We start from the raw sequence: 13,911 nt of genomic DNA on the forward strand, positions 1-13,911 counted from the left end.
CAGACAAAATAGATCTAATCATGTTTTTATTGAGGCTGTAACATAACAAATGTGGAATAAATAATGTGGTATGAATACTTTCTGAAGGCACCTTATATGACATCTAAGATTTTGCGGGCAGGTAGACAGTGATTGGTGTGTACTGCACTAATTTCTCCCTACCCAGTTTTAAGAATACACACACTTTTAAGGCAGATGTTCCTCTTAAAACTAAGCTGAGCCGTCCGTCTCTGCTGTGCTTGAGAGGCATTACCAATTGCTAGGCCATTCACTGAAGCAGCCAGCATCCCATCCTAGCAATGGTTGTCAAAATTGTTAAAAGGTTCAAAATACAATTCTGATAGATGCAACAGTGTGACAATGGATGAAGATACTCCAAACTTGAAGTTAAGATCCATTAGATATCGACTGAATTATAGCACATAAAACTCTCAAACTCTTTTAGGGAGTAACATTGATCCATTCAAAGATGGCCCCACTATACCAGAAGTTGCATATTATCAGATATGCTAATATACAATACTTCAGAAATCTTCTTGTCATGAACCATATTCCATACCAAATGACACCAAATTTGGAATGTAGACCCATAGTGCATGTCTTAGCTTAGTTTGAGAAAAGTTAAGGGAATGGTAAAAAAGGGTGTCCATTTAAACCAATATAAATCCATTTAAACCACTATAAATCCATTTAAACCACTATAAATCCATTTAAACCACTATAAATCCATTTAAACCACTATAAATCCATTCCACAGTGGTGTATTAACATATCATGGGCACCCCTAAGATGAACCACACTGAATTTGGTGTTGGTATTTAAAAAAACAAGAAAAATATTAACAACTCATTTTTTGCATTTGTAACGCTAATACACAAAATCATCTTCCTCTAATGAACCTTAAGTTAGATGAACAATGAACATCCACCAAAATAAAGTTATTTTTCTTCATTTTTTTGTGATGCAAGTGTTGAGACGATGCATTAAATCCAATACCAAGAGTTGCCATTCTTATAGATGCAACGAAAAACCATTGTATTCCATTGAGCCCACTTCAGACTCAACCGGCGTGTGTTTGACTGACAGGTCATTACAAACTTTTCCACAGTTGTAACATTAACAGTAAAAAACGAATGGCACCACCAATGGTGTGGAAAAGTCGCAAGAGTAAAAGGAATAATTTCTGTGCTGGAGTGTACAGTATAGGGCCATACAAAATGTTTTATTTTTTTGCCTATTTCTGTAGTTTTTTTTTGCATTTTCTCAGTTTTGTTTTTCCAGGTATCAGATTTGTCTCAGTCTTTTTTGTTTTTCCGCTTTCAAAATCACACTTTTTATCAGGACACCACTTTGGATGTCTGGGAAAAATCTAATTTTTATTTTTTATATTATATATATATGCCATTTCACAGACACTTTTATCCAAAGCGACTTACAGTCATGTGTGCATACATTCTACGTATGGGTGGTCCCGGGAATCGAACCCACTACCCTGGCGTTACAAGCGCCATGCTCTACCAACTGAGCTACAGAACCACATTTTATTGTAGATACCCTTTAATTCAAATGCACACCAGCAAGAGACCTGTTTGGTCATGGTGTTTCTATAGCACACATGTTATTGCAGAGTTTGCTTAACAAATTGTCACTGAATTGATGCAAATAATCATGATATCATTCTACTACTTTGTAGTTAAAGGTCCAATGCGGCCATTTTTATCTCAAATGTCTCAGTCAGGGTTTGCCTCTTCAGAAAGTTGAAGGAAAATATGATTCACTGATGAATTGTGTTCATGTCTTATGATGATCTTGGGCATATGAATTATTTTTCTAATAAATTCAATAGATTCAGTTTGATTTCCTACATTTTTTAATATTGTTATTGTTGATTCCGTGATTCCATCCGCGTTCTCTGCATCATGGATTTTTATAGGGCACTAAGTGTAGGCAAAGCTCTCTAAGTATGGAGCTCAGTGGAGCCCAGAATGCCACACCTTCTGCAGCTGTGCTTCTATGTTCTCCTGTTGGGAGGAAGTGGAATTCAATCAATCCACCATTGAGATGATAAAGCAGCCGTCAGTGGGGCTGGCCACGTTTATCAATTTCTGACAAATACGCTACCGGCAACATCAATCTAGCCTAATCCCACCAACTGAGGGACAGGTGGGATAGCGATCAGAAGGGTGCCCGTGACCTCCCTCTGTCGTGTCATATAAAGAAGAGGAAAAGCATCTAGGTGAGGCAGGAGATAAGTGGAGGATCTTGTGTGACACACTCAAGATCATTGATGTCAACACAATATTTTGTTACTCATTGATAAATTGGACAATACAATATTAATATGTGGCACTTAAAAAAACTCACTAAAGTAAAGGAACAATTTTTTGATGAGAGGCAGAACTTTAAACGGAAGGTTCTCAGTCATTGAACTGTGTTGCTCTGACCATGATGAAGGACCTTCCCATTGAAGTGAATGAGGTTCCATGTGTTGCCGTTTTCCCTTCGCCTTACTTTTCGTTTTTGGCCGTATTTTTCTTTGTTAGTCATTCAAGTCTATTATGAAGATTGATTTCACACCACTTTAATCCTTTTCATTCTCTAAAGGTTGCAATTATGTTGTTGGAGCCACAATACCTCTATTGAAGTGGAGGTATAAGTCTTTATGATTGGCCGCTCAAGAGAGCTACAGACATAAGTTGAAAGTATATTTCATGCACCCATCCCTCACTTTTTGTTCAACACCCACCTGGCCCCCTCTGCCCCGCAGGGCTGCCTACTGAGAGTGCTCCAACTCTACACCAACAAACATTAGTCTGTAATGACAGCAATAACACTGCCAGCTGGGAAAATATGGGCTTTGGAGTCTCAATCATGAGGTAACAAATAGGAACCAAACAGGCAAACAGTAATATGACTTCAAGGCAGTGGTGTTCTATTTGAAATAAAACAGTTTGAGCAAATATCGGAAATATATGTTGTCTGTGATCTAATCACAAGTCAAGGACGAGAAAGCACAAAGGAAGTTGCAGAAATGAAACAGTTCAAATCATCTCTGAGTATGCCATTCCCCTATTCCTTTCATCTCTCTCTACAGAGAACAGATAGGCTTTTGAAAAATGTTGTGTGGCAGTCAGAATAAACAGGAAGACATACCGGTAGCCTCTGTCAGGCACAGGTAAAGTATGACCCACTTAACAGACTAGAAGATTTCTCTAACATGGCGAATCATTTCCATGTCAGCAAAATCAATGTCGTGGCAGAATAGCTGGCAATGAACTCCCCAAATGTGCTGAGCCATTCCTTCTAGTAGAGGGCCCTTGCCTTGCTTTGCCTCTACTACTCAGCCTAATTATTAAAATCTTGAGGTGCTACACATTAAACAGGTTCCCTACTTAAGATTTAAATTGGTTGGAAATCTCTGAGGTGAGGATTTATAATTTCAAAAACAATCTAGGTGAAACCACCTTGCATCCATCTTGGTAATGCCCCACCTTTGTGAAAATATTTTTACAACTATGGAAAGGCATTTATTAATGTCTTCATTCATTTTTGCCACATTGTATTCAATTACTTTAATGCCTTTCCATAGTTTTAAAAATTACTTTAATTTAAGACACTTTAATGCATAGTTTTAAAGTATATTATGTGAGCTAAACATAAACAAATATATATACAATATATATACAATACCAGTCAAGAGTTGGGACACCTACTCATTCAAGGGTTTTTATATTTTACTATTTTCTACATTGTAGAATAATAGTGTTGACACCAAAACTATGAAATAACACATATGGAATCATATAGTAACCAAAAAAGTATTAAAACAAATCAAAATACATTGGTAATGATGTGCTCTGAGAGTCAGCAAGTAAGTTCAAGAAGTGAGTGTTTTAATGAAAAAATGCAACATAATCCAAAACAAGAGACAAACAATGCACAGACCTGAAACAGAAACAATGACAACTGGGGAAGAAACCAAAGGGAGTGACATATAAAGGGAAGGTAATCAAGGAGGTGATGAAGTACAGGAGAGTTTCATTTTGCGAGTAACGATGGTGACAGGTGTGCGCCTTAACGAGCAGCCTGGTGACCTAGAGGCCGGAGAAGGAGCAAACTTGACAGTACCCCCTACCCGACGTGCGGCTTCGGCCGCAGGAAGCCGACCAAAATGACGATCCCGGGAAACAGGAGCGGACCGGTCACCTCCTCTGAGGCGCAGAATTCTGATGAACCGGCTGAGGTGTGAGAGCCTGATGAGCCGGCTGAGACCTCCCCGGTTGCTTCGGTCCTGACCCCCGGACCTGACACCACGAAACACGAACAACGCACAGACCTGAAGCTGAAACAGAAACAATGACTACTGGGGGAAAAAACAAAAGGAGTGTGATATTAATAAAGGGCAGGTAATCAAGGAGGTGATGGAGTCCAGGTGAGTTTCATTATGCGCTAATGGGCGTAACAATGGTGATAGCTGTGCGCCTTAACGAGCAGCCTGTTGACCTTGAGGCTGGAGAGGGAGCACACATGACACCCTTTGCCTTGATGACAGCTTTACACACTCTTGGAATTCTCTCATCCAGCTTTATGAGGTATTCACCTGGAATGCATTTCCATTAACAGGTGTGCCTTGTAAAAGTACATTTGTGGAATTTCTTTCCTTCTTAATGCGTTTGGGCCAATCAATTGTCTTGTGACAAGGTAGGGGTGGTATACAGAAGATAGCCCTATTTGGTAAAAGCCCAAGTCCATAGTATGGTAAGAACAGCTCAAATAAGCAAAGACAAACAACAGACCATCACCATCATTACTTTAAGACATGAAGATCAGCCAATGCGGAAAATTTCAAGAACTTTGAAAATGTAGTGCAGTCGCAAAAACCATCAAGTGCAATGATGAAACTGGCTCTCATGAGGATCGCCACAGGAATGGAAGACCCAGAGTTACCTCTGCTGCAGGGGATAAGTTCATTAGAGTTACCAGACTCAGAAATTGCAGCCCAAATAAATGCTTCAGAGTTCAAGTAACAGACACATCTCAACGTCAACTGTTCAGAGGAGACTGCGTGAATCAGGCCTTCATGGTCGAATTGCTGCAGAGAAACCACTACTAAAGGACACCAATAAGAAGAAGAGACTTGCCTGGCATCCACAATCACCCGACTTCAACCCAATTGAGATGGTTTGGGATGAGTTGGACTGCAGAGTGAAGGAAAAACAGCCAAGTGCTCAGCATATGTGGGAACTCCTTCAAGACTGTTGGAAAAGCATTCCATGTGAAGCTGGTTGAGAGAATGCCAAGAGTGTGCAAAGCTGTCGTCGAGGAAAGGATGGCTACTTTGAAGAATCTCAAATATATTTTGATTTGTTTAGCACTGTTTTGATTACTACATGATTCCATGTGTGTTATTTCATAGTTTTGAAGTCTTCACTACTATTCTACAAATGTAGAAAATAGTCAAAATAAAGAAAAACCCTTGAATGAGTAGGTATGTCCAAACTTCTGACGGGTATTTATTCCTTAAAGTATATATATTTTTTATTATTTATGTTACTGTCCCCAAAATTACAAAAACATGCTTAAATACATGAAACGTTGTCCTTGAAATTTAATTTAATTACTGTAGAATTTCATTAATTCCTATGGAGGACTGCTCCAACTAGGGAGTGCCAATATGGCACACAGTTGGCTTTAAAGTATATATATTTTTTTTAACTTATGTTACTGTCCTCAATATAACAAAAACATGCTTAAATACATGAAACTTTGTCCTTGAAATTGAATTGAATTACTGTAGAATTCCATTAATTCCTTTAGAGGACTGCTCCTACTAGGGAGTGCCAATATGGCACACAGTTGACTTTAAAGCCTCTTGATGGCCAATACATAGCATCAGCAATCCAGGGTTTATACATCATCGATTCTCACTGCCGTAATGTTATTTTAATATCATAATACTCCTGACATGATTATCTCGTGTATGGGTGAAGCTTCTCATGGATATGAGCTATTACTCAAAGATGAGTGTGTGTGTGTGTGTTGTATTCGTGGGTCTGATAGCATAGTATGCCCTATGTGTGGGTGAGTGTACTGTATGTTTAGGAGTGTTTGTGATTTTTATTCCCAGTCATCTCAACAGCCCCTTGTTCTTGGAGCACCTCTCATTAATCTTTCATAGGTCCTCTAGTCACCGTGTGTATACTTTGGGCAATTAGCCGGTGTTCCCTGCTGTACAGTCTGGCCTGTGGTGAGCGAGTGATAAATCTTTGACGCGGTAGGTGTTGATAAATCAGTGGCAACAGGCCCCCTTAGGATCACCTCCACTACCATCATTAGCAACCAGGATGCATCCTAAGGCGGCTTTATAGTGAAGTGCTATTGATCTCCATAAACGTGTAGGGAGCAACACGTTCTCTTGCTCCTATCACGGTTATGTTGCGTTCTTCGTTTTGCTCCTGAAATGATGTTTCGCTATCTCAGTCACACTTCAAACCATCCGTGAGGTTGTTTGATCTCTCAAGTACTGACACAGTCCTCCTAATTTGAGGCCAACTGAGAAATGACTGATAGTTTAGGCCGTGATCCTGTGTTCAGTGTTTTGTGTCTCTCTCTCTATTTGTTGTCTTTAGTCTGACGGAAGAGATCATTTGATGCACCGGCCGGCACCGGTCGGCGTTTGACAGTGTTGAGATTCACCCGGTAATTGTGGCAAGTTCTTCTTCATGAGCCTTACATACAGGCCAAGTGAGGTGGTGTTTAATCTGGAATTTGTTCTGGAAGTTGCATTTTAACAGACCAATAAGCCTGAGGTGAATAAAAACACGACAAAACATCCCTTGAAATTTGCAAGATACAGAGAAACGTACAGTTTAGGAAGAAAATTGTGCTTACAAGTGATATGGACAACTTCAAAGCTAAGGCAACAAATGATCAATGCATTGATACTGAGTAATAAAGCAGAGAGGAGTTCAACTAATTGCATTGATGGTGTCAGTCTACCCAATACAAACTATTTAATCATCATTGACAAGGCCCAATGGATACCCTGATGAAGGTAGTTTAATCGCAGAATACATTGTCAGAAATACTGCTTGCAAAGACTTTCTTTCCCAACTCTTTAATGGGTCTATTTGGATACAGAGTATACAGTCGGGCAAAAAAAGTATTTAGTCAGCCACCAATTGTGCAAGTTCTCCCACTTAAAAAGATGAGAGAGGCCTGTAATTTTCATCATAGGTACACTTCAACTATGACAGACAAAATGAGAAAAACAATCCAGAAAATCACATTGTAGGATTTTTAATGAATTTATTTGCAAATTATGGTGTAAAATAAGTATTTGGTCAATAACAAAAGTTTTCAAACGTTTTCTGTAAGTCTTCACAAGGTTTTCACACATTGTTGCTGGTATTTTGGCCCATTTCTCCATGCAGATCTCCTCTAGAGCAGTAATGTTTTGGGGCTGTTGCTGGGCAATACGGAATTTCAACTCCCTCCAAAGATGTTCTATGGGTTTGAGATCTGGAGACTGGCTAGGCCACTCCAGGACCTTGAAATGCTTCTTAAGAAGCCACTCCTTCGTTGCCCGGGCGGTGTGTTTGGGATCATTGTCGTGCTGAAAGATCCAGCCACGTTTCATCTTCAATGCCCTTGCTGATGGAAGGAGGTTTGCACTCAAAATCTCACGATACATGGCCCCATTCATTCTTTCCTTTACACGGATCAGTCGTCCTGGTCCCTATGCAGAAAAACAGCCCCAAAGCATTATGTTTCCACCCCCATGCTTCACAGTAGGTATGGTGTTCTTTGGATGCAACTCAGCATTCTTTGTCCTCCAAACACGACGAGTTGAGTTTTTACCAAAAAGTTATATTTTGGTTTCATCTGACCATATGACATTCTCCCAATCTTCTTCTGGATCATCCAAATGCTCTGTAGCAAACTTCAGACAGGCCTGGACATGTACTGGCTTATAAGCAGGGGGACACGTCTGGCACTGCAGGATTTGAGTCCCTGGCGGCGTAGTGTGTTACTGATGGTAGGCTTTGTTACTTTGGTCCAAGCTCTCTGCAGGTCATTCACTAGGTCCCCCCCGCGTGTGGTTCTGTGATTTTTGCTCACCATTCCTGTGATCATTTTGACCCCACGGGGTGAGATCGTGCGTGGAGCCCCAGATCGAGGGAGATTATCAGTGGTCTTGTATGTCATCCATTTCCTAATAATTGCTCCCACAGTTGATTTCTTCAAACCAAGCTGCTTACTTATTGCAGATTCAGTCTTCTCAGCCTGGTGCAGGTCTACAATTTTGTTTCTGGTGTCTTTTGACAGCTCTTTGGTCTTGGCCATAGTGGAGTTTGGAGTGTGACTGTTTGAGGTTGTGGACAGGTGTCTTTTATACTGATAACAAGTTCAAACAGATGCCATTAATACAGGTAACGAGTGGAGGACAGAGGAGCCTCTTAACCAGTTGGATTTAATTTAACCTCATAGTCTACCAATACCGGATCCGGGTTCGTGACTACGGCTCAAGCTCATTAGCATAACGCACAATGCGAAAAAATATTCCTAAAAATATTTAACCTCCACACATTAACAAGTAAAATAGCTCAAATGAAAGATAAACAAGTTGTTTATCTACCCAGCAAGTCAGATTTCTAAAATGTTTTACGGCGAAAACATAGCACATATTTATGTCAAACCACCACCACAGACATAGCTCATTTGCATAGCCAAGTAGGAAAAAATATGCAATCAACAAACGCAGGATTAAAAGAAAAATCATTTCACTAACCTTTTGAAATCTTCATCAGATGACAGTAATATAACATGTTACACAGTACATTCATTTTTTTCCAATAATCTGCAATATATATCCATAAATCTCTGTTTACAATGATGCATCGTTCAAAAATGCTACTAAAATGTCAGGAGAAATGCCGATAGCTCCGGCAGATAACATCAGCTAACAAGGAATACACATCATAAACTTTGACTAAATATGCATGTTTTACATATGTATAGGAAGATACACTTCTTCTAAATGCAATCGCTGTGTTACATTTATTTTTAACGTTACAGGTTGCGTTCACTAGGCTATACTAGGAGTCGGCGTTCCAAAATTAGCATTATCGCTCCTCTATCTTGGAGTCGACAGAAACCCAAATTTACCACATAAATATTCCCTTACCTTTGCTGTTCTTCCATCAAAAGACCTGGAAGGGATTATACTTACCAAACCAGCGTTTAGTTTTCAAGTCTGTGTCTTTCGGTTCTCAAAATAGCCACATTTCGGTCGAAATGTAGGCAAAATTCAAGTGGATGCGCACCAAAACGTTGAAATGACATATTATATGTCGAGTAAACTTGTCAAACTATGTTCATAATTAAGCTTTAACATGTTATAAAGGTGCACAGAAATCGTGAGGACGAACAGAAACACACACGTCGTTTAATCGATCCTGAAGAAAATGCATCACCCGGCCAGAGCGCGCGTAACAGTCACCTTTTTTTTCGCTTGGCCGAGAGGTTTCGGCTCGCTCAAACTCCCGTGAGCGCGCAATTCTCACAATGAGAATCCCCATTGAAAGCAGGCTTCGCGCTGAACACGTACAGACTGTTCCCAGAGCGGTAGCTGTTTGGGAAGTGCGTGTGAGATGACGTCAAAGTTGGGCCAACTTTTTCCATGACGAGAGCATTTGGGAGAATGCACTCCCTGAGAGTTCTGCTTTACATAGAGACAAAATTTAAACGGTTTTAGAAGCTTTAGAGTGTTTTCTATTCGATAATATTTTTTATATGCATATATTAGCAATTTTGGGGAAAAATATTTTCAGTTTACTATGGGCACGCACTTTCTCCAACAGGGGCAGTATAGAGCAAGAGTTCTAAGAGGTTAACCAGCTATTTTAATTTTTGGATGAAAAACGTTCCCGTTTTAAACAAGATATTTTGTCACGAAAAGATGCTCGACTATGCATATAATTGAAAACTTTGGAAAGAAGACACTCTGACGTTTCCAAAACTGCAAAGATATTGTCTGTGAGTGAAACCCAGATAAAAATCCAACAAGGAAGTGCCGCATTTTTTGAAACCGCCTCATGCCAATGACTCCTTATATGGCTGTGAATGAGCTAAGAATGAGCTTATGTTTTCCACGTTTTCCCCAAGGTATCTACAGCATTGTGACGTCTTTTTAGGCATTTCCCTTGAAGAATGGCTGTAAGGGACCATATATGGCATGTGGTCACATGGTGTCTCCCGCAGAAAACCTTGCGTAAAATACGAATATATTTGTTAAAAACACCTTGAGGATGGATCCTAAACAACGTTTGCCGTGTTTCTGTCAATATTTATGTAGCTAATTTTGAAAAAGGTTTGGCGTTATAGTTTTAGCATTTTTCGGTCGATTTCTCAGCCAAGCATGGTGAAGAAACCGGAACTTTTTCGCCTACAAAAATAATATTTTTGGAAAAAAGGAACATTTGCTATCTAACTGGGAGTCTCCTGAGTGAAAACATCCAAAGTTCTTCAAAGTTAAATTATTTAATTTGGTTGCTTTTCTTATTTTCGTGAAAATCTTGCCTGCTGCCAGCAGAGCCTAAGCATAGCATTATGCCATGATAAACTTACACAAATGCTTGTCTAATGTTGGCTGTAACGCATATTTTGAAAATCGGAGATGACAGTGTTGTTAACAAAAGCCTAAGCTTGTGTTTGAATATATTTATTTCATTTCATTTGCGATTTTCATGAATAGGAAAAGTTGCGTTATGCTAATGCGCTTGAGGCTATGATTACGCTCCCGGATACGGGTTTGCTCGTCGCAACTGGTTAACCATTAAAGAAGAAGTTACAGGTCTGTGAGAGCCAGAAATCTTGCTTGTTGACCAAATACTTATTTTCCACCATAATTTGCAAATAAATTCATAAAAAATCCTACAATGTGATTCTCTGGGGGGAGAAAATCTTGTTTTGTCTGTCATAGTTGATGTGTACCTATGATGAAAATTACAGGCCTCTCATCTTATTAAGTGGGAGAACTTGCACAATTGGTGGCTGACTAAATACTTTTTTGCCCCACTGTATGTGTAGAATTCATCAAGCAGACCAGCTAAGACAAACTAATGACAGACTCTTATCTATTTTCATCCATAAAGATGCAAGTAGTAAAATCATACTAATAAGCCTGTCCTCAAAGGCTGGTTCTTGTAATGTATTTGTTATATGCCAGCAGGATTTCATCAATATCGAGTGATCTCTCTGTCTGAAGATATAGTAGTCACTAGGTGGGAAGGAGAGAAAGGACACATACGAAATATCTTCAAAGCATGGTGGCATTTTCTGTATGTACCTGTCTCTCCCTTTATTGCTGTCTGAAACACAGACACACACACAGACAGGCAGACAGACACACACAGACAGACAGACAGACAGACACACACACACACACACACACACACACACACACACACACACACACACACACACACACACACACACACACACACACACACACACACACACACACACACACACACAGTAGTGAAGCAGCTCCAATTGATTTCATTTCATGTCTGAATTCTGTACTTGGATGAATTATTCCACTCAAGTCAAAGTCTCTCGAATAATGAATATTAAAATTTGAGATAAAAGATTAGCCAGAAAAGGGTGAATTATATCAAACAATAACATCTCAAACATGGATTGTGTTTATTAATTAATAATAACAAACTCAAACTTAAAAAAGAGGTTAAGGAGCTCTCTTTATATTTCCAAAAGCATTATATCCCTCAGGCTTGTGTGTTTACAATCTTCAGTCAGAGGCTAGGTCAAGGTTATGATTACACACAGATTTTCTCACCTCTCTCAGACCTGTGTGAACTCCTGATTAGAGTGAATAGCTTGCTGGGAGTAGGAAATTCAATTATGTTGCCTTGGAGGCACCTGTGAAATAATGACTCTATATTCTTTTCTCACCTAGCAAACACTTTTTTCTCTGCAAATCAACACTGAATCAAAATTGGTAGTCTTTCTGAGAAACTATTGTAACAACATATTGATGTACAGTAACAGCATGCAGTTATATAATGTAACATTGTAATAACAGGTTCATGTCCCTTCCGTGTTTTACATTGTAAATCCAGGTTCATGTCCCTTCTGTGTTTTACATTGGAAATCCAGGTTCATGTCCCTTCTGTGTTTTACATTGTAAATCCAGGTTCATGTCCCTTCTGTGTTTTACATTGTAAATCCAGGTTCATGTCCCTTCTGTGTTTTACATTGTAAATCCAGGTTCATGTCCCTTCTGTGTTTTACATTGTAAATCCAGGTTCATGTCCCTTCTGTGTTTTACATTGTAAATCCAGGTTCATGTCCCTTCGGTGTTTTACATTGTAAATCCAGGTTCATGTCCCTTCTGTGTTGTATATTGTAAATCCAGGTTCATGTCCCTTCTGTGTTTTACATTGTAAATCCAGGTTCATGTCCCTTCTGTGTTTTACATTGTAAATCCAGGTTCATGTCCCTTCTGTGTTTTACATTGTAAATCCAGGTTCATGTCCCTTCTGTGTTTTACGTTGTAAATCCAGGTTCATGTCCCTTCTGTGTTTTACATTGTAAATCCAGGTTCATGTCCCTTCTGTGTTTTACATTGTAAATCCAGGTTCATGTCCCTTCTGTGTTTTACATTGTAAATCCAGGTTCATGTCCCTTCGGTGTTTTACATTGTAAATCCAGGTTCATATCCCTTCCGTGTTTTACATTGTAAATCCAGGTTCATATCCCTTCCGTGTTTTACATTGTAAATCCAGGTTCATGTCACTTCTGTGTTTTACATTGTAATACCAGGTTCATGTCCCTTCTGTGTTTTACATTGTAAATCCAGGTTCACGTCCCTTCGGTGTTTTACATTGTAAATCCAGGTTCATGTCCGTTCCGTGTTTTACATTGTAAATCCAGGTTCATGTCCCTTCCGTGTTTTACATTGTAATACCAGGTTCATGTCCCTTCTGTTTTTTACATTGTAAATCCAGGTTCATATCCCTTCTGTGTTTTACATTGTAAATCCAGGTTCATGTCCCTTCTGTGTTGTATATTGTAAATCCAGGTTCATGTCCCTTCTGTGTTTTACATTGTAAATCCAGGTTCATGTCCCTTCTGTGTTTTACATTGTAAATCCAGGTTCACGTCCCTTCTGTGTTTTACATTGTAAATCCAGGTTCACGTCCCTTCTGTGTTTTACATTGTAAATCCAGGTTCATGTCCCTTCTGTGTTTTACATTGTAAATCCAGGTTCATGTCCCTTCTGTGTTTTACATTGTAAATCCAGGTTCATGTCCCTTCTGTGTTTTACATTGTAAATCCAGGTTCATGTCCCTTCTGTGTTTTACATTGTAAATCCAGGTTCATGTCCCTTCTGTGTTTTACATTGTAAATCCAGGTTCACGTCCCTTCTGTGTTTTACATTGTAAATCCAGGTTCATGTCCCTTCTGTGTTTTACATTGTAAATCCAGGTTCATGTCCCTTCTGTGTTTTACATTGTAAATCCAGGTTCATGTCCCTTCGGTGTTTTACATTGTAAATCCAGGTTCACGTCCCTTCGGTGTTTTACATTGTAAATCCAGGTTCATGTCCCTTCTGTGTTGTATATTGTAAATCCAGGTTCATGTCCCTTCTGTGTTTTACATTGTAAATCCAGGTTCATGTCCCTTCTGTGTTTTACATTGTAAATCCAGGTTCATGTCCCTTCTGTGTTTTACATTGTAAATCCAGGTTCACGTCCCTTCTGTGTTTTACATTGTAAATCCAGGTTCACGTCCCTTCTGTGTTTTACATTGTAAATCCAGGTTCATGTCCCTTCTGTGTTTTACATTGTAAATCCAGGTTCATGTCCCTTCTGTGTTTTACATTGT

Source organism: Oncorhynchus keta, chromosome 36, assembly GCF_023373465.1.
Source record: "Oncorhynchus keta strain PuntledgeMale-10-30-2019 chromosome 36, Oket_V2, whole genome shotgun sequence".
Classification (NCBI taxonomy): Eukaryota; Metazoa; Chordata; class Actinopteri; order Salmoniformes; family Salmonidae; genus Oncorhynchus; species Oncorhynchus keta.